Source organism: Humulus lupulus, chromosome 2 (assembly GCF_963169125.1).
Source record: "Humulus lupulus chromosome 2, drHumLupu1.1, whole genome shotgun sequence".
NCBI lineage: Eukaryota > Viridiplantae > Streptophyta > Magnoliopsida > Rosales > Cannabaceae > Humulus > Humulus lupulus.
The window spans coordinates 174381935-174404784 of record NC_084794.1 but is presented as its reverse complement, the minus strand read 5'-3'; positions in this window follow the sequence as shown (position 1 = coordinate 174404784).

Genomic DNA, 22850 nt, shown 5'->3' with positions numbered 1-22850 from the left:
AGCGTGTTTAACGCAAGCCGAGATTAGATCTAATCGACATAAGCATTATCAACATAAGCATGAAATGCTTGACCGACCTTAAGTTTGATGAAAACAAAAGCGCTTGTCTAGTCTAAAGGCTAGTTACTTAGAGCCAGAGCCAAAAGGCTGAGGTGACCAACATGTCACATGGCTTAGGGAGCGGATCCCCATAGATGGACTTATTAGCCATCTATTTAAGGAGCATAACCCTAGAGATGGACTTATTAGTCATCTATACAGGGAACAAATCCTTAGAGGTTGACTTATTAGTCACCTGCACAGTGTGTGACTCCACAGTCACTCATCTTATTAGGGTATGGAGCCCAAGTTCGTGACTCCATGGTCTCTTATCTGATTAGTCATCTATTCAGAGTATGAATTAATAGTCACTTATTTGATTTGGGCTGCAAGCCCCATCGTGAATATCAGAATCTTTATTGATCTTCACTTATCTGATTTGGGTTACAAGTCCAGTATGATTATCATAATCATCTGTTGATATTGAATACATGCAGTAATGAATTTTGGCTCACGGGTGCTATGTGGTGCAGGTAAAGGGAAAGAATATCTCACGCAACCTTGAGTGGAGAGCTTAGGTGGCGATGTGTACATATGCGACTGCTTGACCACCCCAGCCAAGGTGTTTCTCAAGGAACTAGGGGTTAACCCTACTTTTGCCGCTTAGGTTGGCGGGTTGTAATTTTTACACTGTAATGACCATTTTGGATTGTAAATAACTTGTAAACGCTTTTATGGGCCCATGTACATTATTATGTTTTAAATAAAATATATCATTTCCTTTTGATAGAGATTTTTCACCTTAGCCTATTAATGATACCTAGATGAACATTTATAACCAAATGACTCGTTTAGCAAGTTAAGCACGGTTTAAAGTTCATAGTAACGGTCTTGGAGTAACCAGGGCGTAACAACTTGATATCAGAGCGTGCCAATGTTTAGGGTTCCTGTAGACTGGCTGGGCATGTACACTCACCACTGAAGACAAGCTCGACTCATGGTTTGGTAACTATTTATGTGGTTATATGTTTAACTGCTTAAATAAAGTAGAAAAGCTTTACCTGTCTACATGAAATATATTAATAAGGCTGGGCCTTGACTACTACACCATAAGCAAAAATGTGCTTATTAGTACTAATATTGCTATAACATAATTATTAGTATTGTTCATTGTGAATTATTAACTGATACATGTTAAATGCTAAATGCTAAATGCTATGATCATGTATCCATTTGTATATCTATATAATTGTGGAATATGGGTGATTATCTGTTGATCTTGGACCGTGAGGCGGCAAGAGGTTTAGTTATCACTGCCTAACTGGCCGCATTGATTGTTTCATCACAGTATAAGTTGAAAAGAATGATTCCAAGACAGACAGATTCATCAGTTGGCTAGGAAGATCGTGGCCATAATACAGACAGGGTCAAGAGAATGACCAGAGTCAGATTCCTCAGCCAGCTCCTGATAATTGGCAGCAGCTTTTTGCTAACTTACAGGCCAGAGTTTTGAGGCAGGAAGAAGAAATTCGCCTCCTAAGACAACAACAAGTTCCTGCAGGGAACAGTTTACCAGATGTATCACCTGTAGCGGTGCCAACAGTTGAGCAGTTGGCTGAGGCTGGAAGCAAATGGGAACCTCTTTATGAAAGGTTCAAGAAACAACAACCTCAAGTTTTTGAAGGTAGTGCAGATCCTGCTAAGGCAGTACAGTGGATGAGTATGATTACCACCATCCTTGACTTCATGAGGGTGTCTGGTAATGAGAGGGTGGCCTGTGCCACATACATGTTTTGGGAGGATACCCGAATTCGGTTGGAGGTTATATCCCAGACCAAAAATGTCAATGCCCTGATTTGGGAAGAGTTTCAAACTCTGTTCAATGAAAAGTATTACAATGATGCCATCAGGGCTGCAAAAGCTAAAGTGTTTATCAGATTACTTCAGGGGAGTTTGTCAGTAACTGAATACGCTCTGAAGTTTGATAGATCGGCAAAGTTTGCCATGGAGCTGGTGCCCACCGATGGGACCAGAAGAAAGAGGTTTCTCCAGGGGCTATAACCTAGATTAGCTTGGGATGTTCGTATCACCACTGTGGCTCGAGTTACTACTTATGTACATGTGGTTGAGAAGGTGCTCACAACTGAGAGTGCAGAGAACAAGATCTTGCGGGACAATGCAGCCAAAAGAGAGTTGAGGAGGACAAGTCCTCCATTTGTGGGTTTTGGTAGGGGTGGAGGCCCCAGTGATCAGAAGAGGAAGGTTCCTGACACCTTCTCAGCTCTAGGCCCTAATAGGCGACCACGTGGTATTTCTATTGGCTGCCAGGGTGGCAGTGATGCCTGGAGGACTTATCCAAAGTGCCCTAGGTGCAAGAGGTGCCATATGGGAGAGTTTAGGGCAAAAGCTTGCTTCTTATGTGGGGCAGTGGAACATTTCAAGAAGGATTGCCCAAAAGCAAGAAAGGAAGAACCCAGAAAGGCGGACAGCTCGGCCCCAGCTTGAGTGTTCGCATTGACACAAGCAGAAGCTGAGGCTTCACCCTCAATAGTTACAGGTTAGCTTCTTAGTGCTAAAACCCCTAATACTGTTTTGATTGATTCTGGTGCTACATATTCTTTTGTTGCTAGTAGAATTATTGATAGATTGTGTAGACCATGTGATTATTATGCTGTGGGGTTCAGGACCTTATTACCCACTGGGGAGTTAGTAGTATCCATAAGATGGTTCAGATCTTTGCCAGTGACAGTGGAGGGTAGAAAGTTGTCAGTGGATTTGATAGAGTTAGTTATGAATAACTTTGACATGATTCTGAGTATGGATTGGTTAGTGAAGTATGGGGCAACCATAGATTTCAGAAGGAAGATGGTCACCTTTGAGCCTGAAGGTGAGGATCCTTTTGTGTTTGTTGATACTGTGCATGGACTCTGTATACCTATAATTTATGTGTTGAGGGCTAGAGATCTATTGCAAGGAGGTTGCATAGGATTCTTAGCCAGTGTGGTGGATACCACTCAGGTCATGCCAGTGAGACCAAAAGAGACCAGACTAGTCTGTGAGTTTCTGGATGTGTTTCTAGAAGATTTACCAGGGTTGCTACCATACAGAGAGATTGAGTTTGTAATATAACTGGCACCAGGGACGGAGCCAGTGTCTAGAGCACCTTACAGAATGGCCCCAACTGAGTTAAAAGAATTAAAAGTACAGATGCAGGAGTTGTTAGATTTGGGTTTTATCAGACTTAGTTTCTCACCTTGGGGTGCGCTAGTTCCGTTTGTGAAGAAGAAGGATGGTTCTCTGAGGATGTGTATTGATTACAGAGAATTGAATAAGTTAACAATTAAGAACAAGTATCCTCTACCAAGGATAGATATTCTATTTGATTAGTTGCAAGGTAAAAGGGTATTCTCAAAGATCGACCTTCGATCTGGTTATCATCAGTTGAGGGTCAAGGAAGGAGACATACCGAAGAATGCTTTTTGCACTAGATATGAGCATTACGAGTTCTTAGTCATGTCTTTTGGATTGACTAATGTTTCAGCTGCTTTCATGGATTTGATGAACATGGTGTTCAAGGATTATTTGGACCAGTTCGTGATCGTATTCATCGATGATATTCTGGTTTATTCTCAGTTAGAGTCAGAAGATGAGCAACATCTGAGGTTGGTTCTACAGAGACTGAGGGAACACAAACTGTTTGCAAAGTTCAAGAATTGTGAGTTCTGGTTATCTCAGGTAACTTTCCTTGGGCACATTGTCAGTAAGGAGAGGATTAAAGTAGATCCAGCCAAGATTGAGGCGGTTAGAGATTGGCCAAGGCCAAAGAATGCTTCTGAGATGAGAAGTTTCCTTGGATTAGCAGGTTATTATAGGCGTTTCGTGGAAGGGTTCTCTAAGATCACTACTTCATTGACTGACTTGACACACAAGAATCAGAAGTTTGTGTGGTCAGACAGGTGTGAGAGCAACTTCCAGGAACTGAAGCAGAGGTTGATTACAGCTCCAGTTCTGAGTCTTCCAACAGATCAGGAGAAGTTTGTGATATACTATGATGTCTTACATCAAGGTTTGGGTTGTGTTTTGATACAAGCAGGAAAGGTGATTGCTTATGCCTCACGTCAGTTGAAGGAGTATGAACAGAGATATCCCACTCATAATTTAGAGTTGGCAGTTGTGGTGTTTGCTTTGAAGGTATGGAGGCATTAACTTTATGAGTTGAAGTGTGAGATCTATACTAACCACAAGAGCCTGAAGTACTTCTTCACGCAGAAAGACTTGAATATGAGACAAAGGCATTGGCTAGAGTTAGTAAAAGATTATGATTGTGAGATCTTGTACCATCCAAGAAAGGCCAACATGGTAGCTGATGCTTTAAGATAGAAGGGTCCGAGATAGATTTATAGTGCGAGGCTGATAGATAGAGAGTTAGCAGAGGATATGACCAGAGCTGGTATAGAGTTACTGGTGGGCTAGTTGGCCAACATTACGCTACAGTCTACGCTGTTGGAGAGAATAAAGGAAGGTCAGTTGGGTGATCCACAGTTGATCAAGACCAGAGAGGATGTTTTAGCTAGAGTGTCCAGAGATTATACAGTGTCTGCTTTGGGCTTGTTGAGGTACAAGGGTCGGATATGTGTTCTGTTAGACACTGCTATGAGACGGGAAATTCTGGATGAATCTCATACCACTCCTTATTCTTTGCATCCAGGCACCATGAAGATGTATCAGGATGTTAGATCATTGTATTGGTGCCCTGGGATGAAGAGGGATGTAGTAGAATATGTGGCTAAGTGCTTGACATGTCAACAGGTCAAGGCTGAGCATTAGAGGCCATCAAGGTTATTGCAGCCTCTAGACATCCCAAAGTGGAAATGGGAGGACATCACGATGGATTTCATGGTGGGGTTACCTAGGATTGTTGGTCAACATGATTCAATATGGGTTATTGTGGATCACTATACAAAGTCAGCTCACTTCTACTAGTGAGGACTACTTATACAGTTGACTAGTAAGTAAATCTCTATGTGAGAGAGATCGTGCACCTCCATGGAGCACTAAGGTCGATCGTGTTAGATCGGGACCCCACTTTTACTTCCAAGTTCTGGGTGAGTTTACAGAAGGCCATGGGAACACAGTTGAAGTTCAGTACTGCTTATCATCCTTAGACAGATGGACAATCTGAGAGGACAATCCAGATATTAGAGGACATGCTGCGAGCATGTGCGCTGGACTTTGGTGGATCCTAGAGTAAGTATCTACCTTTGATAGAGTTTTCCTACAACAATAGTGTTGACGGTAGGAACTCGTCAACTAAGTTAGATTGAGAACTTTGTGAGTTAAAAGAAATAGACTCAAATCAAATGAACTTCAAGTAAACTCTCTTATGATTTCCAGAGAACAAAAATGTAAGTGCTGAAATTTCAAAATGAAAAGTAGAAAGGATGTGTAATGTCTATTCCCATTAACAATGTGTGGTTACAAAATTATCTCTCAAATCTCCCCCCGCCCTTCTCAGGTGAAGGGATGTCACATTTATTAAGAGCACTATTGGCTCATTATACATGGTGGTCCCTGGGGACATGACCCTGCATATGCACTCTATAGATAGTAGTGGTGTCAGGAGCGTGGTGGTCGGCTCCAGTACATGTTCAGGGTCTACGGGAGCACCTCCACTACGGAGCACCTCCACTTAGTACTTAGTTACACCTCCACCTTCTGTTTAGTACGAACTTCAGAGGTTGGCTGGGAAGGACCACATCTGGTACCTTATTTGTACGACCACTACTTGTCTGGCGTGGTCTTTAGGGTCAAACACCTGGGGCATTCAGAGACGTACCCCCGTAAGTACTTTATATTCGTATGATCTCTTTTGAGTCACTTGTGTGTTTTCTTATACTCATCATGCACCCTGCTCTCTTAAACTTTAAGTGTGGGAAAGCTTGCATGCCATCATGAGTAACATACCTAGATATCTTTGCCAATTCTAGCTTTCTACCAAATGATGGTTGGGACCTTACTGGTTCCCCTCATATGATGAGGCAAGGTGCCTTTCATGGATCTCCATCTAGGCAAGGCACGAGGTCTTGCATGGACCCTTGAGTGCAAGGCACATCGTCTCACATGGCGAGGCTTATGAGCCTATGGTGAGGCATGCGTTGGGAAGATGCATGTGGCCCTATGTGCAAGGCACTGGGCGTGGCCGAGGAAATCTTTGCGAGGCCCTTGGCATGAAGCCATGGTGCATTTGGTGTGAGGCCCTTCTTGCGAGGCCCTCGGTGCGAGGCCATGGTGCGCTTGGTGCGAGGCCCTTGGCACGAGGCCATGGTGCGCTTGGCATGAGGCCCTTCTTGCGAGACCCTCAGCATGAGGCCATGGTGCGCTTGGTGCGAGGCGATGGTATGCTTGGTGCGAGGCCCTTCTTGCGAGACCCTTGGTCCAAGGCCATGGTGCGAGGCCCTTGGCGTGAGGCCATGGTGTGCTTGGCGCGAGGCCCTTCTTGCAAGACCTTCAGCGCGAGGTCATGGTGCGCTTGGTGCGAGGCCCTGGTGTGAGGTGAGATGTGCATGAGGTGCTGGGCACGCGTGCAAGATGCCTGATGTGCACGAGGCACTGGGTGCGCGCACGAGTCGCCTGATGTATGCGAGACGTTAGGCGCGTGCGAGACACCTGATGCATGCGAGATGCCAGACACGCGCGAGACGCTGGGCGTGCACGCGAGACGCCTGATGTGCGCAAGGTGCCTGGTGTGCACGTGACTCCAGGGACGTGCGAGGTGACGGGTGCGCTCGAGGCGCTTGATACCTTTTATGATATTCTTGCAATGCGAGTGGGCCTCACTCATCGACGGAGTGGACCTTATGGGACTTTAGACATGATTGCGTTGGTCCGTCAAGGGACCTTAGACAAGTGATGTAAGTCCTTTATCGGTGTGGAAATTTTAACATCCAAACTTGCCCTCCAGTTTATGAGAGGGTCTTCAAGCTCTCTGGTAGACTTCAAGATGCGATGTTTTTTGGGATGGTCGCAAAGTATTAGCTTGCTTCTTCATTTTGACATTATAGAAAACCACACTTTGGAGTTGAAGACTATTATGAGATTTTGAGAGCGAATGCGAGCCTATCATTGTGCTCCGCGGATCCCAAGGCAAGTGCCAAGCCCCCCTCTTGACCATTAATCAACCAGTGGATCCAATGGCTTAAGTGAGTTTGTGGTTCTTATAAATAGACCTTCATCTCAAGCATAATATTTACATTTTCTCTTCTTAGCTTGGTGGTTTTAGTGTCTTCACTTCCTCCAAGAGGTAAGGGGTTCGATTCCTCACAAACTCATTTTGGTTGTCTTTCCTCTTTATTATTTAAATTCCTTTCTTTTATTCAAATCTCCATATATGTGCTTGGAGACTAAAACATCTTTCCCCTTTATTTTTGCAGATGCATACTTTCGACCCTTTGCATTTCTTCGACTGCGACGGTGCTTTCGACCCTCGGCCTCCTTTCGACCACGACCATACTTTTGACCCTTGGCCTTCTTTCGACCGTGATGGTGCTCGATTTTACTTACTCAAGGTATACTTTCTTTCTTTCTTATGTTCAATGGGTCTAAATTAGCATTACTTGGGATGGGTTCCCTTGGCCGGAGCTCCTTGTGAGCTAATCCACACACATGCCCTTGCTTGTACCCCATAGTTGGTCATTTTGAGCGCTTGTGTCTAGAGGTTTTGAGCCCATTCCTTTGTGTTTTGCAGCACCCCTTTCACCTACACGTGAACCCTTATTACCTACGAGATGAGGTTTCATGGTTTGTGAGGGATCGTCTGGCGTTCCTCCGGGGGCTGAGTTTGTACACTTATCTTCAGACTCGGGGTCCCCCGAAAACAACCCTTACCAGGACTATGACACTTTGAGGAAGGCTCATATATGTCACCTTGAGCACATGGCCAAGCTTAGGCATAAAATATGGGTGGTGGAGAGCGAAATAGATTCAGTTTTGAGGGGAGATGGAGTCCTTTTCCTCTTTGACCTTAGTGACCACATTGAAAACCTTAGAGTGAGCCTTTTTTATCTACAAATGGAGTTGGAGTTCATGGAGGGAAACCTCCCACCTGAACCTCTTACCCCGTTCTCCCCTTATAGTTGCCATGAGGTCACCCTGGGTTCCCCTCAACCCTTGTCTTCGATCCACTCTTGTTTGGTGCTTCCACACTCAACGCCTCAGTGGAATACTCTAGCTAGAAAGAAAAAAATGAAGGGTAAAGTTCCCTGTTTCGATCACACCTTTTTCCTTGGGTTTTGCAAATATGTCAAAGAAAGTGTGGCGATAGGTGGCTCTCGAGGGGAAAGATTCTGGTCCTCTGTTGGCGTCTACCATCGTGTCCAACGTGCCGGAGAACGGGTTGTTGGAGTTATCCAAGAAATACCATATTGGCAAGGAGTACAAGCTGTACGTTCCTTCCAACAAGTGCCGGACCGATAATCCCCTCAGGGGTACGTGGCCATAAGTGAGCACATTTTGAAGGCGGGTGGGACCATTCCCTTACACCTGTTCTTTGTCATGGTCCTCAACCATTTTGACCTTGCTTTGCTCCAGCTGGTGCCTAACAACTTGCTGACTTTGAGCTGCCTAGACATGACATTTATGGAGCTTAACCGTCATGCTCCTATGACTCAAGAGGTGCACTTTATGTACAACCTCATGCCCACCCCTAAATCCAAAGGCTTCTATTTTCTGCAGAAAGCCAATTTTCAAGTCTCCCTGATAGAGGGTGTTGTGTCCAACCCGGGGTCTTGGAAGTAGGACTTTTTCTTCGTGAAAGGTCCCCTTTCTATACATGAAACATTTCGCTCATCCCCAAGTAAGTACTTCAAGCAATTTTTTTCTTTTTTACTTTGAATTTACTATTTTGGAACTTATGCTCATATTGATAACTGTGTTGATTGTGCAGAGAACCTTAGTGTCCCCGACATTCTTGAGTCGGAGGTAGCACCAATGGCATCTTACTCGATGCTGACCCCGTTAAAAAGATGGCCGCCCGTTTCTTCACCGTGGCCAACCTTAACTGCTATGGTTTGTCGACGGTTTCGGAGCCCGATTTGCTGTGGCATATTTTAGAACGAAGGAAAAAGATGACTCTAGTCGAGCCTCACTCGGACGGGGGTGATGCAGAGTGGGTGCCTGAAGAGGTTTCCCCAGAATCTAGACGCCCACCCTGGTCATCTTCGTCCCCCAGGGGGTGCCCTCCTTTGGTCTCTATGGATCGCGACATGACATCTCATTCCCGCGGTCCGCAGGCCATGCTAGGGTGCTTTGTCGTGCCCTTTTATGAGGAATATGATACTCTTCCTCATGCTCCCATCAATCTTGGTACTTTGGGGCCCCATTTTTCCGGTGTTCCTACGCCTCCTCCTCCTTCGGTGAGTGGGTCATCTGTCCATGCTCAGCTGGGCGCCCCTGATTTGGAGGGGACACCCTAGGTGGGTCGTCTGGCGGCCTCTTATGGGCAAAGGTATACTTGGGTCGCCAAGGGTATTCTTGAGATCGAGTGGAGATGTCTCGGGAATTTTTCCATGTCGGAGCTTGGGGAGACTCTTGTGCGCTCCACAACCTGGGTGAGTTCATGCGTCTTACATTGGTCTTTCTCTTCCCCCCCCCCCCCCCCCCCCCTTTTGTTTTGGGTTCTTTCTCTGCTCATCATTTTTTTGCTTTCTTGCAGGCTTCTCTGGTGGCTCAACGCTTCGACGACTCGGCGCAGGACCTCTCTTTGTCGAATGCTAAAAGGGGCTTGAGAAGGCACCGACGAAGGCCTCTTCATCGTCAAAAAAGAGGAGGAGGGTGGAAGCCAAGGTTGTGATGTTGCAGGAGAGGGTCGCTCGCCTGGAGGCCGATCTTGGGGGAGTGAAAGCCAAGGTTGCAACGTTGCAGGAGAGGGTCACTCTCCTAGAGGCGAATTTGGCTGAGATCGAATACAAATCCATAGAGCACATCCTCTATGGAATGTGGAGGCAAAATCCTAACTTCGATTTCTCCTCCTTTGGTGAGCATGCCGTCGCCAAGGTGGCCGAGTGAAATGCTCTCGGTGGGAGGCCTTAAGATTTTGCTTCTGCAGTTTTTATCATTTAATTCAATTTGGTTGTATGCTCATTTAAGCCTATCATTTTTTTCTGGAACTTTTCTAAGTCCTGCCACATCATTGTAACTTTATATAAATGTAACACCCTAACTTCAGGGACCGTTACGGTGTGCCTTGTAACAGTGATAAACTCGCTAATCGAGTTATTTGGCCAAAATCGTGTGTCTAAGTATGATTAGCGGTTTAGGGGTTAAAATTTTTGGTTAAGACATAACGTTTCATTAGAACGTTTAATATATACATTGGGATCCCAAAATATAATTTCAGAGTCTAATACAAGAAAATATTTACAACAGGCCGATCTAAGCGGCAAAATAGGGTTTAACCCTAGTTCCTCTTCAAACCTCGGCCGTGGTGGTCGAGCAGCTGCATATGTACACATCATCACCTAAGCTCTCCAAATCAAGGATGGTCCAGCTTTCTTTTGCCTTTACCTGCACCACATAGCACCTGTGAGCCGAAGCTCAGCAAGAAAACTTAATATGCTCATGAACAGTAATAACATGTCATCAAGTCATAAGGCACACGCCTAGCAGATATAGCCCTATTCCAGCAGACATCAGATCCACGTAATGTTGAGTATAACACATCAACCAATGACCATAATAGTCATCTAGGGCCTTTAGCCCACAATAGAAACGTAATGTTGAGTATAACACATCAACCGATGATCATAATAATCATCCAGGACTTTCAGTCCAAACAAATAGGTGACAATCGCAAAAGTCACTGAGTTGGGTATAGCTCCCTTTAGCCTTGTGACGATAGGGTCACCGGGGCTTAATAGACAAGTGAACTTTTATTAGTTCAAACAGAATAGGTGCATGGTGACTAGTCACCAACATAACCTTCTTCATGACCATAGAGTCATAACCTTGGAACATCGTTCCCTAGCCATGTGACAAACAGTCACCTGGACCTTAGGCCCTGGCTCTAGTAACTAGTCTTAGACTAGGCAAGCGCTTATAAGTTCATCGACCTTAGGGTCGGTCTAGCATTAATGCCTTAGAGCCATTCAATGCTGATATCGATTAGATCTAATCTTCATTCGGCCCTACGTTCAGGACGCTATTGCCGTTTCTGACTCTTAGGTCAGTATCCTTGACTAGTTAGTGCCATATACAAGTAAGCAATGCCACCAAATGTATATCACATATCCAATATCTAAATACAAGGCATTCAGCATGCTTACTTAACAAATACTAGCACAATTAGGATCGTGCATAAACACAGAGGCTCAAGCTCTGAACGATATCATACTCAGTATACAAAGCATGTCCTAATCAAATGTTTCTCGTGCATCATATGCATCATATTTAACCACTTGACATGCCTCAACAATAATCATGCATGCCACATTTAATAATCCAACATGCATCAATAATAACCATGCATGTCACATATACACATGGTGCAGTTTTCTTAGCTCAGATTTGAGCTAGAATGAATAAAAGAACGACCTTTGAGAACGATCAACTTTTAGTCCTTTACCGGCCACCTAGTCATAACCAAATACGGAACACCATCAATAAAATGATAATCACGGGTTCCCAAACCAAGATCTAGCCTCCGGGACATCAATCCCCACTACTCTGGGTAGTAGGAATGATCCCGAGGCCTAAAACCATGTTCCCGGGGTCAAAACGCACAAACGGGCTCAACCCTGCTCAAGGGATGCAGCCCTACCACCTTGGGCCGTGGCCCCCAGCCACTCCAGAAGCAAGGGTCGCGACGCCCAACACCAAGGGCCACGGTGCCCAGCAAGCACAAAAATGCTCCACCTGCTTCTTCGAGCTAGGGCCGCGGCCCCCAACCCAAAGCCATCCCCAAACATGATTTCCAACATCCTAAAGCCTCCAAATTCTTGCCTAAACATTACCAAATCATCAAATCAAAGTTCCCAAGCTTCCCAATGGTCCAAAACCATCAATACCCAAAGCTCAATCAAACCAAAAACTCAACGATTCACAAAAGCCAATTCTAAGCTTAGAAACTCTAAAAACTCAAAACTTAAACTTAGATTACCTTCAATTGGGTTGCTTCTTATCAAATCCTTCAGTTAAGAAGCTTCTAATCTTTCCTAGGATCGCTATGCCTCGATCCTCGCTTGATTCCGACTCCTAGAACTCAAGATTTCTTCAAAAAGGCTTCAAACGGTAAAATGAGCTAACGAAGGAGAGAGGAAATGTTTTCTAACGTACGTTCTATCTGACATCCTACTTCAAGCTTAAGTAACCTCAAATAAAACCTAGTGCTCGGGGTCCCGAAAACACCCCCGGGGACATTATAGTCAAAACTTCCAGAATTTCCTCATGACCTCAAATACTCCCAATTTATCATCAAATAAACATTCTTATTACCTAATAATTGACCCCGTTATGACAAAACCGCTAACTCATAATATAAGATCGTCTCATGCCGAATATCTCGAATATATCTCCATAATAATGAAATCTCATTCAAAAATTACAATATGCACCCAAGTATACAAATATGCCCTCAACAGGCCAAATTACCAAAATGCCCTTATAATTATAGATACACCCATATGCATTCATTTATCATCATATAATAATATAATTGACATAAACATGCATATTATCATTAAATAGCATCATAATTCAATTATGGCCCTCCCGGCCTCCTAATCAAGGTCCTAACCTTTATTAGGAAATTCGGGGCATTATAATATATATGTTATGTGATCATTTGTTTTGGCTTCTCTATACTTGAGGTTCTTTTGAGCCCGCAAAAAAGGGTTCGATAGGTCTCTTTTTTTTTTTTTTTTTACTTTTTACTTATTATTCTTGAGGTCTTTTTTAGCCCACGCGAAGGGGTTCGATAGGTCTCTCTTTGGTGCACCTTGATTGTTTTTGTAAGGATATGTTGGCCCTTTGGGTTTTAGTCATCCTTTTATATACTTTTGCGCGCACTTATTATTTCTTGCGAGAAGCGTCATTCTCGTCATTATGCATAGTAATATTTTTTCAAGGGTCTCTTTTAGGACCTTTTTTTGGCTAGATGGCTTGGTGGCCGCTCTAGACTTATTGGTGGATGCTCTTCCTGTGGCCTTTCCTCTCATGGAGGTATCAACCTTTATTAGGAGGCTTTTCCTGTAGGACCATTTGACCTTCTTGATGTTTATAAGGGTAGCTAATCCTTGTGAACTCAAGAGGTGCCTTGCAAGGTCTTCTTCCTTATTTATAAGGGTCTCTTTTTTTTAGGACCCTTTTTCTTTTATATATATATATATATATATATATGAAAGGGTCACTTTTAGGACCCTTTTTTGGCTGTATACTCTGCCCCCCAAGTGGTTGGCGAGATTTATCTCATCAGGCACTTTGATCATTTCGCTCATGAATTTTGATAATTATTGGAAATGAGAGTTAGATAGTGTGATTATTTTGCTCATACACAAGAGTTCTTACTACATATTCATTGGATACCAAAGAGAAACATATTCATTGGAAATGAGTGGAGTACATAGCTACCTACGGTGACATTGTTCTTACTACATATCAAGGGGTCTAAGTTAGCCCTTTATCTCATAGCTATTACACTTAAACTTGCATGTTTAGACAAAGCGATGATATTCTTGCCTCAGACATGGAGGTCTTACTGATAATATTTTTTTAGATGCTCTACGTTCCACGCTCTGGGTACCATGGTATCATCAAAACGTGCCAGCTTGTAGGTGTTAGGGGGCACCACCTGGGAAAGTTGGTAGGGGCCTTCCCAGTTTTCCCCTAATACACCCGCGCTCGGGTCTCGAGTGTTGGGTAGGACTTTCCATAACATGAGGTCTCTGATCCTGAACGTCCTCTCTCGCACCCTTGAGTTATAGTATCTTACGGCCTGTTGTTGGTATGTCGCCAACTTCAGTTGTGCCCTTTCTCTTCTCGCTTCCAACAGGTCCAAATCTTCAGCCAATACTGCGTGGTTAGCCTGGTAATCATATGCTTGTATGCGGAAGGAGTTGATATTCATTTCTATTGGAAGAACAACCTCGCATCCATAGACTAAGGCGAAAGGCGTTTCTCCAGTAGTGGAACGGGACGTGGTCCTGTAGGCCCAAAGCACATTGGGCAGTTCTTCGACCTAGGCTCCTTTCAACTTTTCCAACTTTTTTTTCAGGTTCCTTTTCAGGATCTTGTTGATGGCCTCCACTTGTCCATTGGCTTGCGGGTGCACTACAGCAGAGAAACTCCTCTTGATTCCCTTTTCTCTACAATATTCTTCGAATAACCCTCCTTCAAATTGTGTCCCATTGTTAGAGATTATCTTGTAGGGTACTCCAAACCTGCAGACGATAAATTTGTTCATGAAGATGGTGATTTGCTTAGCCATTATGTTGACTAGAGTCTCCGCTTCCATCCATTTAGTAAAGTAACCGACTGCTACAACCGCGTACTTTGCTCCCCTTCTTCCTGTTGATAATGCTCCGACCAAGTTTATCCCTCACACAGCAAAGGGCCACAGACTGGTCATTCTCACCAGCTCATTTGGTGACTATTTAGGGTAATTTTCATGTCGTTGGCACTTGTCACATCATCTTGCAAAATCGCCCTCATCCTTCTCCATGGTAGGTCAATAATACCCTTGTCATATGGACTTTTTTGCTGTGGATTTCCCCCAGCATGATTTCCACACTCTCCTTCGTGTATCTCTTACAGGACCTGTTGACGGTGAAATCTCGTCAATGAAATTAGATCGGAAAACTCAAAGGTAAGTCAGGTGATGTTTACATAAGAACTTAAAATAAACTTTAAGGAAAAGTAAACACATATCAACAATGGAGCAAGCTTTTGTATATTTCTCAATAGCCTCTGCATACAATGAATTTTCCAACCCCCCTCAATGTTGAAGAGGGGTTCCTTTTATAGGGGGCTCTAATGGCCCCTGATACATTGTGGTCCATGGGACCAATTTGTACACAAGTACGCTATCAAGAGAGTGGTATCAGATGTAGTGGTGTCGGCTCTGGTACATGGTCAGAGTTTGTGGGAGCACCTCAGCTTTTGTACTCGGTTATGCCTCCACTACTTGCTTCATACGGGTGTCAGAGGTGGGCTGGTGAGGACCACAACATGTACCTCATTTGTACGACCACTACCTATCTGGTACGAATACCATGTCCATACTCTGATTCCTTTCGACTTTGCATGAATCGCTATGAGGCAATCCCCACTTCATTCCTAAGGGTGCTTGGAATAGGTTCTTGACCTTACCTCATGTTAGACCCACAGCAAGAGTGGTGTCTCGTCACCAGCTCCTATCAAGGGGACCAACTGAGCCCCTCTAACGAGGCCCACTATGTAGGTAACTCTTAGTGGCACGGACATGACGTGCTGAGCTGGGGGTGTCTCTCGTGAGACCTTAGCGCGGATGATGCGTGAGCGACGCGAGTGCGTGGTGTCGGCCTTGCGACCCCCTTGGCGTGGTAGGTGTGTGGGCACGACGCTGGTGTGGTATCGGCCGCGCGAGCCCTTGGCGCGGCAGGTGCGTGGGTGAGGCACTGGTCTCGTGAGCCCTTGGCGCGGCAGGTGCGTGGGCGAGGCGAGGGCGTGGTGTCGGCCTTGCGACCCCCTGGCGCGGTTGATGCGTGGGCGAGACGCTAGGGTGGTGTCGGCCTCGCGAGCCCTTGGCACAGCAGGTGCGTGGGTGAGGCGAGGGCGTGGTGTCGGCCACACGACCCTCTGGCGTGGCTGATGCGTGGGCGAGGCGCTGGGGTGGTGTCGGCCTCGCGAGCCCTTGGCGTGGCAGGTGCGCGAGCGAGGTGAGGGCGTGGTGTCGGCCTCGCGTGACGCTCCTGTGCCTGATCCTCCTATGTAAGACGGGGCCTCGCTGGGGTGCATGTGGCTGTGACGCGTGAGCTGCCTCGCTGGGTGTGCCGAGAGGTGGTGCGAGGTTGCGGCTTCGCGAGACACACATGCTCCGAGAGGTGGTGCGAGGCAGTTGCAAGATGACGGTGGCCCGAGCGTCTCGCGGCTCAGACTTGTAGTTAGGCCTTCATGGGACCTTAGCATGTGCCTTGGATCTTTTACATGCCTGGAATATTGAGCATCCACAAAGGCCATACTTCACGGCTCACAAGGTGTTGCTTCCCTTGGGACCATCTCCCGGTTTCACAAGACTTATAGGTCTGAGCCTGATAATGTGACTAAGTGTCCTTTAGCCTTGTATTTTAACCATGTACTGGGGATTATTTTCTTGGTGGATTTTTGGCATCCACACTTTCCCCCCAGTCTATAGGGAGGACTTTAGGCGTTCTTGTAGACTCTTCTCTTTCTTTTTATTTTCTATTTTTTTTATTATATATATATATTTTGTATTTTTCATGCTCGAGGTCCTTTGGAGCCCACGCGAAAGGGGGTTCGATAGGTCTCTCTTTGGTGCACCTTGATTGTATATATAAGGATATGTTGACCCTTTGGGTTCTAGCTATCCTTTTATCTATTTTTGCGCGCGCTTATTATTTCTTGCGAGAAGCGCCCTTCTCGTCATTAGGCATAGTACTATTTTTGCAAGCGTTTTCTTTGAGACCCTTTTTGCAAGCGTCTTCTTTGAGACCCTTTTTGGAAGCGTCTACTTTGAGACCCTTTTTGCTAGCGTCTACTTTTGAGACCATTTTTGCAAGCGTGTACTTTGGAGACCCTTTTTGCGAGCGTCTACTTTTGAGACCCTTTTCTCAAGCGTCTATTTTGGAGACCCTTTTTTCAAGCGTCTACTTTGGAGACCTTTTTCTCAAGCGTCTACTTTGGAGACCCTTTTTGCAAGCGTTTACTTTTGAGACCCTTTTTCTCAAGCGTCTACTTTGGAGACCCTTTTTTCAAGCGTCTACTTTGGAGACCCTTTTCTCAAGCGTCTACTTTGGAGACCCTTTTTGCAAGCGTCTAATTTTGAGACCCTTTTTGCAATTTTTGAGGTGATCTCCCCTCGGGTCGGGAATTTCATGGCTAGATGGTCTTCGTTCAATCTCAAACTTGGTTAGCGACCCCTCTAGCACGACGCCCCCTTCTATATGGAATCTTCAGACGTATTGGTAGTAGGGCAACTGGAGGAAGGTTCACTTTCTTCAACATAGAAGTTCTTATGGCCCTCTTCCACACGTATGTACTTCTATGCTCTCTCTTGAAGTCATCCGAATTCGAAACTTCTCTTTTGAGCATGTTACCCCATAACTTGCTTCCTGGACGAACTCCGGCTGTAATAGCCATCTTGTGCTCCGCTTTGGTTAAACCTCCCACCTTTGTTGCTTCTATACTGAACCTATGGATGTAGTCCTTCAGACTTTCATTCTTTCCTTGTTTTATGTTAGCGAGGCTGGTAGTTGGCATGACGTAATCACAGGCTGCATGGTGTTGCTGAAGAAATTCATCAGAGAATTATTGCCATGACTCGATTGTTCCTGGCCTTAACCTCTTGAACCACTTGTACGCCACTCCTTTAAGCGTAACGACAAAGCAATGACACTTTGCCCTGTTGTTGACCCCTCTTAACCTCATCAAGTTATTGAAGGAGTCTAAGTGATATTTTGGGTCTGTAGTACCCTCGTACGGAGTCATGCGAGGCTCTCTGAAGCCAGTGGGCATTTGCTCAGCCTGAATCTCCTTTATGAAGGGTGAATCACGGTTGAATTCTTCATCATCCATGTGCCCCCCAAGTGCAATGGTGATCTTGCCCCGAGGGCTTCGCATTTTGGTTTCTAGTCCCCTCCTCTTTTTGCATAAGGAGTTTTGCGGGTTCTCGGGCTGATCCCTTGCCTTGGTTGTGTCCTTCGGGGGAACCGCAGGGGGTGTGTTTCTTACTTCTGACCTCTCCCCATGGAGATCTTTTCTTAGGCCAGGGGGTGCCTCCTTTGAGGGGATTTCAGCCTCGTTCTTACGACCATCACCTTCCCTCCGCCTTTACTCCTGGGGACGTTTCGTCAGCCTAGGTCCCCCCTGATACTTTGTCTGGGGGGTTTTACTAGTGGAAAGTTGGGTTCCCCCATCATCTATGGGGACAGTGCTTTCCCCTTTTTCATGCTCTTTCCCTTCACGCTTAGGGAGGGGTATGCTTAACTTCCCTTGCAGTAGGTCATTTAAAACCTCCTACATGTTCTCCATCATGGTTTCCAGCCTTCGAGTCTTTTTATGCAACTCGTGAATCTCATCCTTGTAGAAGCGAGTCCTTAAGCTGGAACTTACTGAGCGTACCCCGGGACCCTCGCCTGGCCAGTGCGTCGAGGGACCGGAGTTCTGATGGCCTGAGCGTGGTGTCAACAGGAGACGGTTAAGTGGATACACTAGTGGCTCTGAATGACCTCCGCCGGGCTGGATAGCTGGGGACGATGCTTCCCTCTCCTCCCCTGGGGGAAGAGGTTCCTCCGGTCTACCTCCATGCTTAGGTGGAGGGGGGTCTTTCTTGGACGCCCTCCACTCTACTCCATCCCCGCAAACTTCATCATCTTGCATTTGTCGTAGGCGTTTTGAACGTCTTAGCATTTTTCTTTGTTGGTGGTGATGAAAGAACGTTGGCCTGATGTTTGTTCTTCCCACAGACGGGGCCAAACTGTTGACGGTGAAATCTTGTCAACGAAATTAGATCGGAAAACTCAAAGGTAAGTCAGGTGATGTTTATATAAGAACTTAAAATAAACTTTAAGGAAAAGTAAACACAGATCAACAATGGAGCAAACTTTTGTATATTTCTCAATAGCCTCTGCATACAATGAATTTTCCAACCCCCCTCAATGTTGAAAAGGGGTTCCTTTTATAGGGGGCTCTAATGGCCCCTGATACATTATGGTCCATGGGAACAATTTGTACACAAGTACGCTATCAGAAGAGTGGCATCAGATGTAGTGGTGTCGGCTCTGGTACATGGTCAGAGTTTGTGGGAGCACCTCAGCTTTTATACTTGATTATGCCTCCACTACTTGCTTTGTACGAGTGTCAGAGGTGGGCTGGTGAGGACCACAACAGGTACCTCATTTGTACGACCACTACCTATCTGGTACGAATACCATGTCCGTACTCTGATTCCTTTCGACTTTGCATGAATTTCTATGAGGCAATCCCCATTTCATTCCTAAGGGTGCGTGGAATAGGTTCTTGACCTTACCTCATGTTCGACCCACAACAAGAGTGGTGTCCCGTCACCAGCTCCTATCAAGGGGAGCGACTGAGCCCCTCTAACGAGGCCCACTATGTAGGCAACTCTTAGTGGCATGGACATGACGTGCTGAGGTGGGGGTGTCTCTCGCGAGCCCCTGGTGCGGCTGATGCATGGGCGAGGCGAGGGCGTGGTGTCGGCCTCGCGACCCCCTTAGCGTGGCAGGTACGTGGGCGCGGCACTGGTGTGGTGTCAGCCTCGCGAGCCCTTGGCGCGGTAGGTGTGTGGGCGAGGCGCTGGCCTCACGAGCCCTTGGTGCGGCAGGTGCGTGGGACAGGCGAGGGCGTGGTGTCGGCCTCGTAACCCCCTGGCGCGGCTGATGCATGGGCGAGGCGCTGGGGTGGTGTCGGCCTCGCGAGCCCTTGGCGCGGCAGGTGCGTGGGCGAGGCGAGGGCGTGGTGTCGGCCTCGCGACCCCCTAGCGCAGTTGATGCGTGGGCGAGGCACTGGGGTGGTGTTGGCCTCGCGAGCGAGGCGAGAGCGTGGTGCCAGCCTCGCGTGACGCTCCTGTGCCTGATCCTACTGTGCAAGATGGGGCCTCGCTGGGGTGCATGTGGCTGTGACACGCGAGCCGCCTCGCTGGGTGCGTCGAGAGGTGGTGCGAGGCTGGGGCTTCGTGAGACACACATGCGCCGAGAGGTGGTGCGAGGCAGTTGGAAGATAACAGTGGCCTGAGTGTCCCGCGACTCAGACTTGTAGTTAGGCCTTCATGAGACCTTAGCATGTGCCTTGGATCTTTTACAAGCCTGGAATATTGAGCATCCACAAAGGCCATACTTCACGACTCACAAGGTGTTGCTTCCCTTGGGACCATCTCCTGGTTTCACAAGACTTATAGGTCTGAGCCTGATAATGTGACTAAGTGTCCTTTAGCCTTGTATTTTAACCATGTACTAGAGATTTTTTTCTTGGTGGATTTTTGGCATCCACAGGACCTTTAAAGCCTCCCCCTTGTCTATACACTGTAGGAGCGGGTGGAGAAGCCTCTTTTATACAAAACTCCATCTACTAGGGTGTATTGGGCGGCTTTGTAAATCAGCTTACGGGCGTCTTTTTTGTCCAAAGGCAACGTGCCATCACTTAAGTACCTCGAGATGGGTGTAAACCATGACTCCTTATAATTATTGACCATGTGAACCTCCTCTTCTGCTATGCTTGGCTTGGAGAGGTATTCGACAGAGATGGACTCAAGCGTGTCTTCGTCTCGAGTAGAGGCGAGTTTTGCGAAAGCATCGACATTCGTGTTTTTCTCCCTTGGGATCTGTTCTATGGTGTATTTTTCGAACTGATCCAAATACCCTTTCACTATGGCGAGATATGCAGCCATTTTTGGGCCTCTAGCTTAATATTCGCCCTTCACCTGAAATACTACTAACTATGAGTCACTAAAGACATGCAAATGTGTTACCTTCAACTCCTTGGCTAGTCGCAGGCTAGCTAGTAATGCCTCGTATTCTGCTTTGTTGTTGGAAGCTTCAAATCTAAATCGTAATGCACAATACATCCTATGTCCCTCAAGTCCCGTCATTACTATGCTAGTGTCGGCTCCTCCTTCGTTAGACGCCCTGTCCACATGGAGGCTCCATTCTTCAGGTTGCTTTTCCCCTTCGCCCGTTGGTTCATTCTCTTCTATTTCTCCCTCCTCATGGGGTCGATATGCAAACTCAACTATAAAATCTGCAAGTACTTGCCTATTGACCGAGGTCCTTGGGGTATAAATGATGTCAAACTAACTTAACTTAATTGACCATTTTAACAACCTTCCCGAAGTCTCCGGTTTGTGCAAGACTTGACACAAATAGGTGTTGGTAAGCACTTCAATAGCATGAGTGTAAAAATAGGGCCTCAACTTTCACGAAGCCACTATCAAGGCATATGCTAAATTTTCTATTTCTGGGTACTGGGTTTTTGCGTCAACCAATTGTTTGCTTACATAATATACAGGCTGCTGATGCTTCTTTTCTCCTTTGACCAGGGCGGCGCTTATAGCATGCTCTGATACTACTAAGTACAGGTATAACTTTTCCCCTTTTTCTGGCTTAGCCAACAGGGGTGGTTTTCCAAGGTGTTCCTTTAGCTTAGCGAAGGCTTCTTGACAATCTTCATCCCAAGCGAACTTTTTGCTCCCTTTTAGGATGTTGAAGAAAGGGAGGCATTTGTAAGTGGAGATGAACCTATTGAGGGCTGCTACTCTCCCTGTTAAGCACTGCACCTCCTTCTTGCTTTGTGGTGGGCTCATTTCCAACAACGCCTTGATTTTGTCAAGATTTGCCTCAATACCTCGGGAATTCACCATAAAACCAAGGAACTTCCTTGAAGAAACTCCAAATGTGCACTTGAGCGGGTTTAGCTTCATTCTGAATTTTTGGAGAGTGTCAAATGTCTCACTGAGGTCGCTTGTGAGCTCTTCTGTCCTCCTTGTCTTTACCAACATATCATCTACATATACTTCCATGTTTCTTCCTATCTGACTTGCAAACATTCTGTTTACCAATCTATGATAAGTAGCACTTGCATTGTTTAACCCAAAAGGCATCACTTTGTAGCAATAAAGCCCCTTGTCTGTTATAAATTAAGTGTGCTCCTCATCGATCGAGTTCATGGGTATTTGATTGTACCTGGAATATGCATCCATGAAGCTGAGTAGCTCGTGCCCAGCCGTGGCATCTACTAACTGATCTATCCTGGGAAGTGGGAAACTGTCTTTAGGGCAGGCTTTATTGAGGTTAGTAAAATACATGTAGGTTCTCCACTTTCCATTGGGCTTCGGGACTAAAACTAGGTTGGATACCCATACTGGGTAGAATGCTTCTCGGATAAAGCCATTCGCCTTCAACTTGTCAACTTCTTCTTTTAGGGCCGTGTATCTTTCTGGACCTAGCCCCATCCTTTTCTGCCACACAAGTCTTGCTTTTGGGCCGATGTTCAAGTGATGGCACATTATTGATGGGTCTATCCCCACCATGTCCTCGTGACTCCAGGCGAATACATCGAGGTTAACTTTTAGAAATTCCACCAGCTTTTCCTTCACGATATCCGGAAGGTTCCTTCATACCTTAAACTTCCTCAACGACTCATTCATAATTATGACCTCTTCCAAATCCTCTACTGGTTCGGCTCTGGGTTCCTCCGCGACCCCCGGGTCCAATTCATGTGGGTTTGTACTTCCATGTACTACCATTTCCATAGGCACTGATGGTTTTATGGTCGTGCGGAGGGATGTGTTATAACATTCCCTTTCTTCCTTCTGCCATCCTTTCATGCTCGCTATCCCCCCAGGAGATGGGAGTTTCATGGCTAAGTGATATACTGAGGTTATCACCTTCAATTCTCTTAGGGAGGGTCTCCCTAATACCGCATTGAAGGTCGAGGCACAATCTTCCATGACAAAGTTTGCCATTATGGTGGTTTGTCTGGGTTGTTCTCCCATGGTGAGGGCTAACTCAATTGCGCCTATGGGCTATATTGAATCTCCTATAAATCCATACAAGGAGGTATTGCAGGGCTTTAGGTGCCTGATGTTCAGA